Source organism: Dermacentor silvarum, chromosome 1 (genome assembly GCF_013339745.2).
Source record: "Dermacentor silvarum isolate Dsil-2018 chromosome 1, BIME_Dsil_1.4, whole genome shotgun sequence".
NCBI classification, from domain to species: domain Eukaryota; kingdom Metazoa; phylum Arthropoda; class Arachnida; order Ixodida; family Ixodidae; genus Dermacentor; species Dermacentor silvarum.
In genome coordinates, this window is record NC_051154.1 from 319,779,034 (window position 1) to 319,789,209 (window position 10,176).

A 10,176-nucleotide genomic window follows, 5' to 3' on the forward strand; every position below is an offset into this window, starting at 1 on the left:
GTTCGAATGGGGCGCGAGAAAGGCAGTCCGCATCCGTATGCCGCTTTCCCGACTTGTACACAATAGCCATGTCGAATTCTTGAAGTTTAAGGCTCCAGCGCGCCAATCGTCCTGATGGGTCTTTTAAATTCGTCAACCAACAGAGTGAGTGGTGGTCACTGACAACATCAAACAAGCGGCCGTACAAATATGGGCGAAATTTGATCACCGCTCAAACCACCCCAAGGCACTGTTTTTCTGTAGTTGAATAATTTTCTTCTGTGTGGAAAAGGCTTCTACTTGCATAGGCTATCACTTTTTCAGCGCCGTCTTGCCACTGTACAAGTGCAGCTCCTAAGCCGATATTGCTGGCATCGGTGTGAACTGCTGTCGGGGCGTCTTCATCAAAGTGTCCCAGGACCGGTGGGTTTTGAAGGCGTTGCCGTAGCTCGTCGAATGCTTTCTGCTGATCTTCATCCCATACGAATGCTACGTCTTCTCTGGTGAGGCGTGTCAGCGGCGATGCAATGCGTGAAAAGTTCTAAATAAAACGCCGGTAATATGCGCATAACCCTAAAAATTGTCTCACTGCCTTTTTGTCGTCGGATGGCACAGGAAAATGTTCAACGGCTGCTATTTTTCTGGATCAGGTCGTACTCCCCCATTACTGACAACATGGCCTAGAAAAAGAAGCTCTTCGAAGCCAAAATGGCATTTTTCCGGCTTAAGCGTGAGACCAGCGGACCGTATGGCTTGAAAAACAGCACGTAGTTGCCTCAAGTGCTCGTCAAATGTCGCAGAGAATACAATCACATCGTCCAGATATACTAAGCACGTTTGCCACTTGAGTCCTGATAGAACGGTGTCCATTAGCCGCTGAAATGTTGCCGGCGCGGAGCATAAGCCGAAGGGAAGTACCCTAAATTCATAGAGACCATCAGGTGTCACGAATGCTGTTTTCTCGCGGTCTCTATCGTCTACTTCTATTTCCCAATAGCCGCTTCTTAGATCCATTGACGAGAAATAACGTGCAGGGACATGCTTGTGCTCGTGTCCCTGACTTCGTTGTCTTCTTTAGTCGTGACAATATCAATAGGAAATAAAATTTCAGTAAAAGCTGTAGCAATTAACTCAAACCGACTTAAATTTTCAGAAGAGAAACTCCTCCACTGAAAACAGGATATGATTGAGCATGTTTGAGGCAACTTGTGCAAGGCACGGTTTACACATGTCTTCTCATGAACTTTGAAGCTGTTTAATTTATAAAAATTTGTGATGCTCATGTGAGTGCCCTGTTCTGTATTTATGCAGATGTAACACTTGTAGTACTTACTCAAGAAAATGAATCAACTCATGACGAAGTTGTTTCGAAAGACGACGATGAATACTCCAGTATGTCCTTTCCATGAAGAAGTGGTTCAAAACGCAAGAAAACACAGGTAGCTTGTTTTCTGGTGACCACTGGACACTTGCAAGTGGCTTCTATAAAGAAATGGACCACAGCATCACGATTCATCCAACCAATAAAGGAGCATTAATTCTAAGTAGCTTTCTGTACATATTTATTGTGCCACGTATAAGCTATTTGATATGTAATACAGACAGTACAGCTGATCGTAACACCGTGTCACAAAAACAGCAGCCATGGTATCGAGAAGAAGTGAGACAAGGAAAGGACACTGCGATGATCAAGGCACCTCGTGATCATACCACTCTCCTTTCCTGCCTCTTTTCAAGCATTTGCTGCTATAATGAACCAACAAGCAAACAATACATTTCGATCACATAAACGCTTGGGTATAAACTTCAAAATCAGAATAAGAAAGAAAGAGCATTAGACATACAGAACATAGAACGAACATCTGACTGAATTACAACCAAAACAAAAATAACGAATACGAACACAGTGACCGTCACTACTACAAGTCACAACAGTGAAGTATCCTATTTGTATTCGTGAATATGTGTTACTGGGATGACACAGAGACATTTGGACAGTTAAACCATTACTGGCCATTTGTAAGACAATATAAATAGTCCTCGCAATGCACCTAGTGGCATATCAGGCAGTAGATTTTCAATGGGATGCTCTACCAATTCAGCTATGGCTGCTGATGGCTGCTGCAGGGAAAACGAGATCGTATCACATTGTAAATTTGGACATGACAATTTGGACAAAGCCGTTGGTATTTCCACCAGAGCCATTGTGTTCCACATTTTTTCTTCCGCTATACTTGTCCCCCTTAAAATGAAAAAAAAGAAGTTATTTTCCCTAGCGTTCTCTGGCCAGTGTCTGTCACCCTTTTACTTCCTTGCTTTGCCACAAGTTTGAAACCACACATCTATAAGCTATGGTTGCTTTGTTGGTTACACAGAACCCCAACAACTAGATTCAAATGATATCAGCAAGGTCAAAGGATGCTTAGAGATCTTGGACATACATCCTCAAGACACATGCCTCAAATAACACTTCTACTCCCATGTGACAAATGCGACATTTGATAATGTCAATGCCTGAAACATGGACCTAAAACTGCCTAGGAAGAAGACAAACCCTGCACAACATGATGCCTGAACAGAACAGCGTAATACATACACGCCATCTCCGGGTATAAAGCGCTGCAATAAGCTGCACGGTGACATACAACATTGCGACCAATGCATATACCCAAGACCTGCACACGTATGCCTACCCGAACAACAGCTGAAATAGTGGCAATAACAGCACCACAACACTTGTAAAACATTATAATTAGCACGGACACTCAAGCAGCATGCCAAGCTTTCCTCACAGGAAGCCTGCCCAACTACATCCATGAAATGCTACATTGATATACAACAAATTGCTACATGAAATGCTACATTGATATCACCATTCAAAGGGTACCTAGCCACTGTAACATTGGGGACAATGAAAATGCACATGCTCTATCACATGTAAACATTCAGGGACTTCCACACTAGTGAACAGATGCACTCATCATACAGAATTAAAACAAATAGCCTCACATGCAACACCTAAAAATAGAGGAATGGCATGAACAAGAAACAATTCTTCCATTTCCACCATGCTCGACAACACACGACGCTGTTGCATGCACACATGCCAAGCCCAAATGTACTGGCCCACACAAAAAACATCCTGCACTACAAGCCGGAAAAGAGGCCTGCACAATATGGACGGAATACAAGGAATGCCCAAATGCATCCCCTACACTGTGGCACTGTACAGGCAGTCAAGAGGCACTTCAATCTATACCTAAAGGACTACCAAAAAGACCCCACACACTTTAGGAGTGGCTTAGTGACCCGACACCATCTAATGTGACCGCAATAATGCAGCTTACAACGGCCCTTGGGCTCACTGTACCACAAGAAGCAAACAGAGCCCAAGCAAGAGTCGACGCCACCGACGTCACACCCTCACCCCCGTTTCCCACAACATCAACATCGCTCCAATGCCCAGTAGCCCGCCGCACAGGGGGCCGAAATGAAATGTTTTTTCTCTCTCTGCTTGTTGGTTAGCTACACAGATCACTTATATAACTTGAACATGTGATGCAGTGTAAATAGACAGGGATGCATAAAATACAATTATCTTTTGAATATGTAAATACAGGCCAGGGGAGAAGCAAGCTTTTAGTTGACAAAATGGCCTCATGGTCTGTAACACTTCCCATGAAGGCATTCACTTTAGGAACATAAGTTGTTGTCAGAAGTTTGCAATTCACAAATACCTGGTCTATAAAATACACCATCTGATTTACCCTACAAAAGCATGGCTGCTCACTGACGCGCCAGTAACAATAATATCGCTCACCCTGATCACAACATTTTCAACAGGTGCCTTTTGCAATGACAGGCCACATTGCCCCAATCACAAGGGGCCAATCCTGCATCACAGAAGCTTTGGCTAAGCACAAAAGCAGTACCATATACAGGTGGCATTCTGGTATCTGCGTATCCCGTTTTGGGTGTGCCATCGTCATTCCAAAGGGCATAAGATGTATTAGTTTGAAGAAAATCACTCACGGAAAGTGGTACATTTTTGAAATTGAAAAGGTTTGTAGACTTCGGCAAGGCATTTTTGCCTCCATCCGCATTGTCCAGTGATGACGTGCTGGCCCATGCATCTTTATTTGCTCAACAATGTGGATTAACATGTGCATTTTAGGAAAGACTGCTTCATTTCCATAGCACTCAATGAACATTTTATGGTGGCTAGAAATTAGCTCCTCTAAATCTCCAACAGCCTCTGTAGTCAAAACGGGTGACAAATTATTTGTGTAATCTGTGCAACTTGAATAAGACATTTCATGTGCATCGAATCTTCTGGAATAAATTCCTCAACAATTAGTGGAAAATGGAGAATAAAAACAAGAGAAGAGCTTGCAGAAGAAACAAGATTCAAATCTCGTTCAATCAGGCGTGGCCTGTCGCTGCTGGAGACTGCATGGTGAACTGAAAATTTGAGATGGCTTTGTTCATTTGTTTCCTTGTGAGCCATTTCTTCTCCTTGATAGCAATACGAAGGAAAAGAGCTATTTCTTTTGGCACAACACCTTCCAGCAGAACATGCATCGGATCATATAATACGTCTTTTGTCAAGGAGAAAAAAGGAACTGATGCCAACACTGATTCACTGTTGATCCCAGATTCTTTGGATAACTTTTGTTTTTGTGCAGGGTTCTCACACTGATTGAGTTCCTTCATTTGTGCCCTGACGCTGCCTTCTGTTCGAAGAGTGCACTGACCGTGGTTTGTGTACTGTGCGTACTCTGCCGTAGGCACAAGGCAAGTGCGACAGCAACGGAGAACAGCAGGGCTAAATGACTGCTTGAATCCTGCCAAAGAGTTAGTCGCCAAAGCATCTCCTGTTACTGCCATGAGTGCGCCAAAAAACCTTTCAGGGCCTTTGTCTGTTTCAAAGACGATGCCTTCATTTGCATGCAAATTCAATGCATGCAAAAAATCATCGAAGAGCTTTAGCCATTCACTATGTTGTCTTAAACTTGCTGTAAGGCCAGTGCCAAGCAAGAAAATGTTGCTTAACTTGGACCGTTTGTTAGGTGGAAGGTTCAAGAGAGTCTCATAAAACATGCTGAGTTTCCCCTTTTTACCTCTCTTCATGCCAATTGGGTTTGTTAGTTCAACGTCATCATAGTACAGACTGAGCAAGATAATATTTTCTTTTTGCTTTTGGAACACTGGGTGTGAACTAAACCTTGCTCCATCGCTGAAATCATGAATTACACAGTCATCTTGTGTCCTCTGCATTTTTCTTACATGGGGAACAATGTCTGGATGTTTGAGCAGGATTTGTAGAAGGTCAAGAAGCTTTATGACATAGGCTTTTGCCCCTCCAGTCAGCACGACTTCAGTAGGGGGCACAAAAATTTTCGCATTCTGGTAGATTTTCTTCCGAAGACGGTCATTTTTATGTGACCAATGTGGACAGGAACTCCAACTGCACTAAACATGTCGTCCACCTCCTGAACTACATCATCAATGACCGTCTTAGGGCACCTGTGATGGCCTTCAAGGCGTCTGCACAGGCTTGTCAGCATTTTAGACACTATAGCTCCCTTATCAGTTTCACAAGTATCTTCAGATGTCAGCTGAACATTACTTCTTCCTCATTGCTGCAACTTTCTTGCCTTAGATTGCTCTGATCTGTCCACTTTTTTCGGCACACCTTATGATGCTGCTGGTAGTGTGTCAGGTAAGCAAAGTGAGAGTTGCACATTGAGCAAACAAACATCACATTTACACCTCGGTGGGTTTTTGTGTCTAGCAAATGTGCTGAATGCAGTGCAAAAGAAGCCACACTGAGAACATACATGCTGCCCAGTCAGAGAACGCAGTTCCTTTTCCACTTGTGTCTCAGATGTACTTGTCTCAGATGTACTCGCTTGCTGTGACAAGGCGATGTTTCCAGTTTCATCTCTCCCTGCATTTTGATAGGTGTAGGGGCACAAAGGACACTTTACTAAATAATGTTTTTTGACTATGCTATTGATTTAACGTCTCTTATACAGTGCACAACTGCTCTCACTCTTAAGTTTATGCTGTACTCATCTTTCATAAATGACTGTAAGCAATAAATTTTTAAGCAGTGAAAGTAAGTCAGTATACAGGCACGCACATCAAATCACTTTCATGGAATTGGCAAGGACTGTTCCATCAGCATGAAGTACTAATGCCTTTATAAATAACAATGCGGAAAGCTTTCCAGTCACAGCGGTAACCTTAGAACTTGAGTGCATAAATTGCCCCACGATTAAAATAGGAAGGTTTATTTTAAGTTACACCTTCAACTGTTGTATAAAAGCAAGATGAAAGATTATTATCTCATTTGGAATGGGGTTCTATGAGGTTCTCACATTAATATGCAATTTTGTGTTATAAATTCAATAAAATTTTAAATAATCTCTTTAAGGCAACCTCCTGGTCTCTCTGCACGCTGGGTAGTGGCCAAACTTGGCTCATTCTCCTCGTCAATGTTGCACAGACTTTGTGCACTGGAACCTGTATGCACAAAAGCCATTCCATTTGTTTGAGTTAGAAATGTCCAAATATTCAAACTTCGAACATGAATTCAATAGTCCCTGCTACTCGATTCGTATTTGTTTTGAGAAATCACAATTAGCATTTGCATAATATTTCTTTCTTTCAAATACACAGGGTGTTTTCTTCGACGTTCACATAATTAAAACCACCTGCGGCATGCAGCCCACTCATTCATCTGAAGGGGGCAGACAATGCTTTAAGAAAATCAAAATATATAAGTGACAAATTAACAAAATTACACTAATAGCCTTCCTAACTATTTAATTTAATTAGCACACATATTGCAATATACAAACTGAAGCCAGTGGTTTCACAAGACGCATCCCCTTGGAATGAATTTTAAAACTAGCGCCACTTTTGAGAGCTGTCAAAGTTTTCAGTAAAAATGCATTAACACTGCCCTAATACTTTCAACAAATTGCATTTTTGTGCACTGAAGCTGAAAAATTACAAGAACACTAGTAAGTTTTGTAGCAAACTTTAGGAGTACATGGGCGGTATTCTGTAAGAGTCTACCTAGTGGACTGTCCATTTTGCCATTTCTGCGACCATTGATTCGCTGCTGCTTGACGTGCAGGAAGGTGCCAGCCAGTCTCCTTCCTGCACGTCAAGCAGCAGCGAATCAACGGTCGCCAAAATGGACAGTCCACTAGGTAGACTCTTACAGAATACCGCCCCATATCTCTCTTAGCTGGTGATCTTCAGGATTTCTAACAAGTGGATAAGAGTTTGTGTCACAGACTACAATTAGAAAATTGCAATATGTGCCATAAAGTAATTATTTTCAAAGTATATAGCAAAACATCGTTATACAAATATGTCTACCTAGAACGCAGTAATCTAGCTCAAGAATAGAAGTGTGCTACATGTCCATGGGTGATCTTTAAAAATTCTTCTAACAATAAAAAACACCCCGTATAAGTGAAACACTTATGGAGCCTCAAGAGCGAGAGAATGATGGATGTGACAGCTGTTCTAAGTGAAGCTACTGCAGGATAGCTACAGTTGCATACAGTTCCTGAGCAAACATATGAAACACACAAATTCTGCTCAATGCTCAACAATCTTGAGTCATTCACAAGACTGGCTTGCTTTGAAGCAGCCCATATATGAAGTTGTTCCAATTGTTATTTGACTAGTCTAACAATGTTTGCACACTATTGCACAACTGTAGTATCACACTTTCTCATTCAGTGAACAATGTATGTAGCTGTTATACTGTTCGATTATTTCATTACAATCACTGTCAGGTTGCCCCGATAATTCAGAGGAGGTATTATTTACAAGCTCCTCCCTTATTCGAACAGCTAATTCTGAACAGCATTACACCCATGTATCAGCAAATACACAAACATTGATGTTGCTTCAGAAATGAGAAAAATTTTGTACAAAATTCAGGGGTCATTTTTGTTGAATATGCTTATTCGATTCGGAAATAACACCTTTCAAGCAACCCTAGTTTTAGGTAATTGCTTCAGTTTGGCTGTTTGTACCAGTATGTGGGTAAAGGTAAATTTTTTGGCGCAGCCCACTATATCAATGTACACAAAAACCGGCATCTATAACTTATGCTATTCATCCTATGAGTCATAGTTTGTAAGATCCAGCAACACGCTGATATCCTGATAGGATTCTTGCTTACCAGTAGCGAGGTTTGCAGGTGCTTCTCCTTGAGCTGTCAGTGTTGCTGCGGATGTTATGGTTGACTCGGCCCTGCATAGGTATCAAATACATAAGGCTACAATAAAAAATGTTTATAGCACCAAGGAAGCAAACGATACTCTGAAAATGATACATGAAGAGGGAAAAATGTAAGGCTGTGGACCACAGCTCTAGTTTTCTACCTGCTATGGAGTTTTAACAACAGAATTTAATGTCTAAGCTGCCACTGAGTGAACAAATTGCACTGAACATCAGCATTCCACTTTAGCAGGCACAAATGTCTTACTTTGTGTGCACAGATGTGTGCAATAAATGGTGTTGCTAATGGCTGATGTTAGAAACTTTTCACAGACCTTTTTGTGCCATTAATGCAGGTGTCTGAAGGTGGTGTCGTCATCTATTTATTGATTTTACCTAGTATTTTTCACTGCGCCAAAGCCCTCTCTCATAAAAAAGAAAAAAATTACTGTTCAAAAGGGGATTCTATTTGTATTACATAAGGTATTTCTATTACATAAACTGTTGCTTTAGGTGAATGTAAAATTTATCGCCTTTTAAATTTGGTCTCTACAAAAGTGTTGGTTTCATGATATGCAGATGCTGATTTTTATGTAATTGTCACCTGGAGTGATGTCGAAAAACTTTTTTAATAGTCCATTTGGTAAAAGTGATTTTTTTTTTTTCTTTTTTTCTTCGTAAAAGGCTACGAAGAGCGAAACTGTTTGAAATGACCTACGTCTGACGTCTCGAAGCACCTTGCGAGACCGTGGCTCGGGACCAACTCCGATGCCACCTATTCAAATGCATGTAAAAAGCAGAAAGGCTTGTAGGAGACGACAGACTCCTAGATCAATTTAAATGGAACTCGTTGCATTTAAGGGATCAAGTTATCTAATGACTGTCGGAAGCGCTATGTTCATTTAGGGCTAGGATTTTTTTCACGAAAATTGCCAAATTTCGGTAAGCTAAAAAAAAGAAAAGAAAGGAAGAAAAGAAAGAGCCGAGATTCACAATTTCGAAACTGCACCAAAAGCGAACTCGTAATTTTGTTAACTGCTTCTGTTATATAGAGCATCTAAAGCAGACAAATTGATTATTGGTACTTTAGTAAATGAATTACAATGTTTATGAAGGTTTTAGAAAAGTCCTGCTCACTCATTGGTGGTGCAACTGAGAGGCACGTATGATACATCAATGTTCTCCGCTTTCGGTGTACTATTAGATGAAGCTTACAGAATTGTGATATTTCTTGTCATTGCTGAGTTACAATGCTGCGAGCTGACGATTTCGTTTTCTGACAATACTCGACCTTCAATAATTTGTATAAAAGAATTCGCCCGCAAAAAAAAAACATCGTGACAGTCACTAGGCTTTTTTTTCCCTTTCAATGCAGAAACCTCATAAATTTGCTTCAGTGGCTGACGAGAAAAACGATTTCTCCGTTCCCATGTATTTCGGTAGAGCCCCCGAGTTAAAGTTTCTTCTCAGCAGCCGTTCACAAGAGCCACATATTATGTGAGGTTCGTTACGTATGGTGCTCAGTTCAAAAATAGCACAACGCAATAAATGAAGCATGTAATCATCCTTTTCAGGACAATCGAAACCAACTTACCTAGTCGGACGTGGTTCACGGGGCTATGTCCGCAGTACGCGCACCATGCCGCTTGATACGGCGCGCCCGGCTGTCCGCCGTCCGTGAGCGATCTCGTGTAGCCGTCGCACTCGCATGAGTTCTCATAACGGCACTGTCCCCTCAAAACACCCTTTACATCAGTCGAAGTGTACATCTTGCGAAACCATCCCACGTATCCTCGGCTGCGACAGTGAAGTCCGCCAAAAAGCGCGCGAGACTCTCGAAAGCAAAAAAGAATAGTTCACGGAAACGGAGCAGCGAGCGAAAGAAACAAAGAAACTGTCGGCGGCGTTCGTTTCGCGGCTGGGTGAGAGACGAGAAGAGGGAAGGGC

The 10,176-nt window shown here is 41.7% G+C and overlaps 1 long non-coding RNA gene across 1 annotated transcript; it reads right to left on the reverse strand.

Moving 5' to 3' along the window:
- Positions 1 to 5,796: 5,796 nt before the first annotated feature.
- LOC125942268 (uncharacterized) lies at positions 5,797 to 8,247 on the reverse strand. Its single transcript, XR_007464946.1, has 3 exons — positions 8,192 to 8,247; positions 6,424 to 6,507; positions 5,797 to 5,929 (listed from the first exon to the last, which is right to left on the reverse strand). It is a non-coding gene; the product is annotated as an uncharacterized LOC125942268 (long non-coding RNA).
- Between the last annotated feature and the right edge of the window lie 1,929 nt (positions 8,248 to 10,176).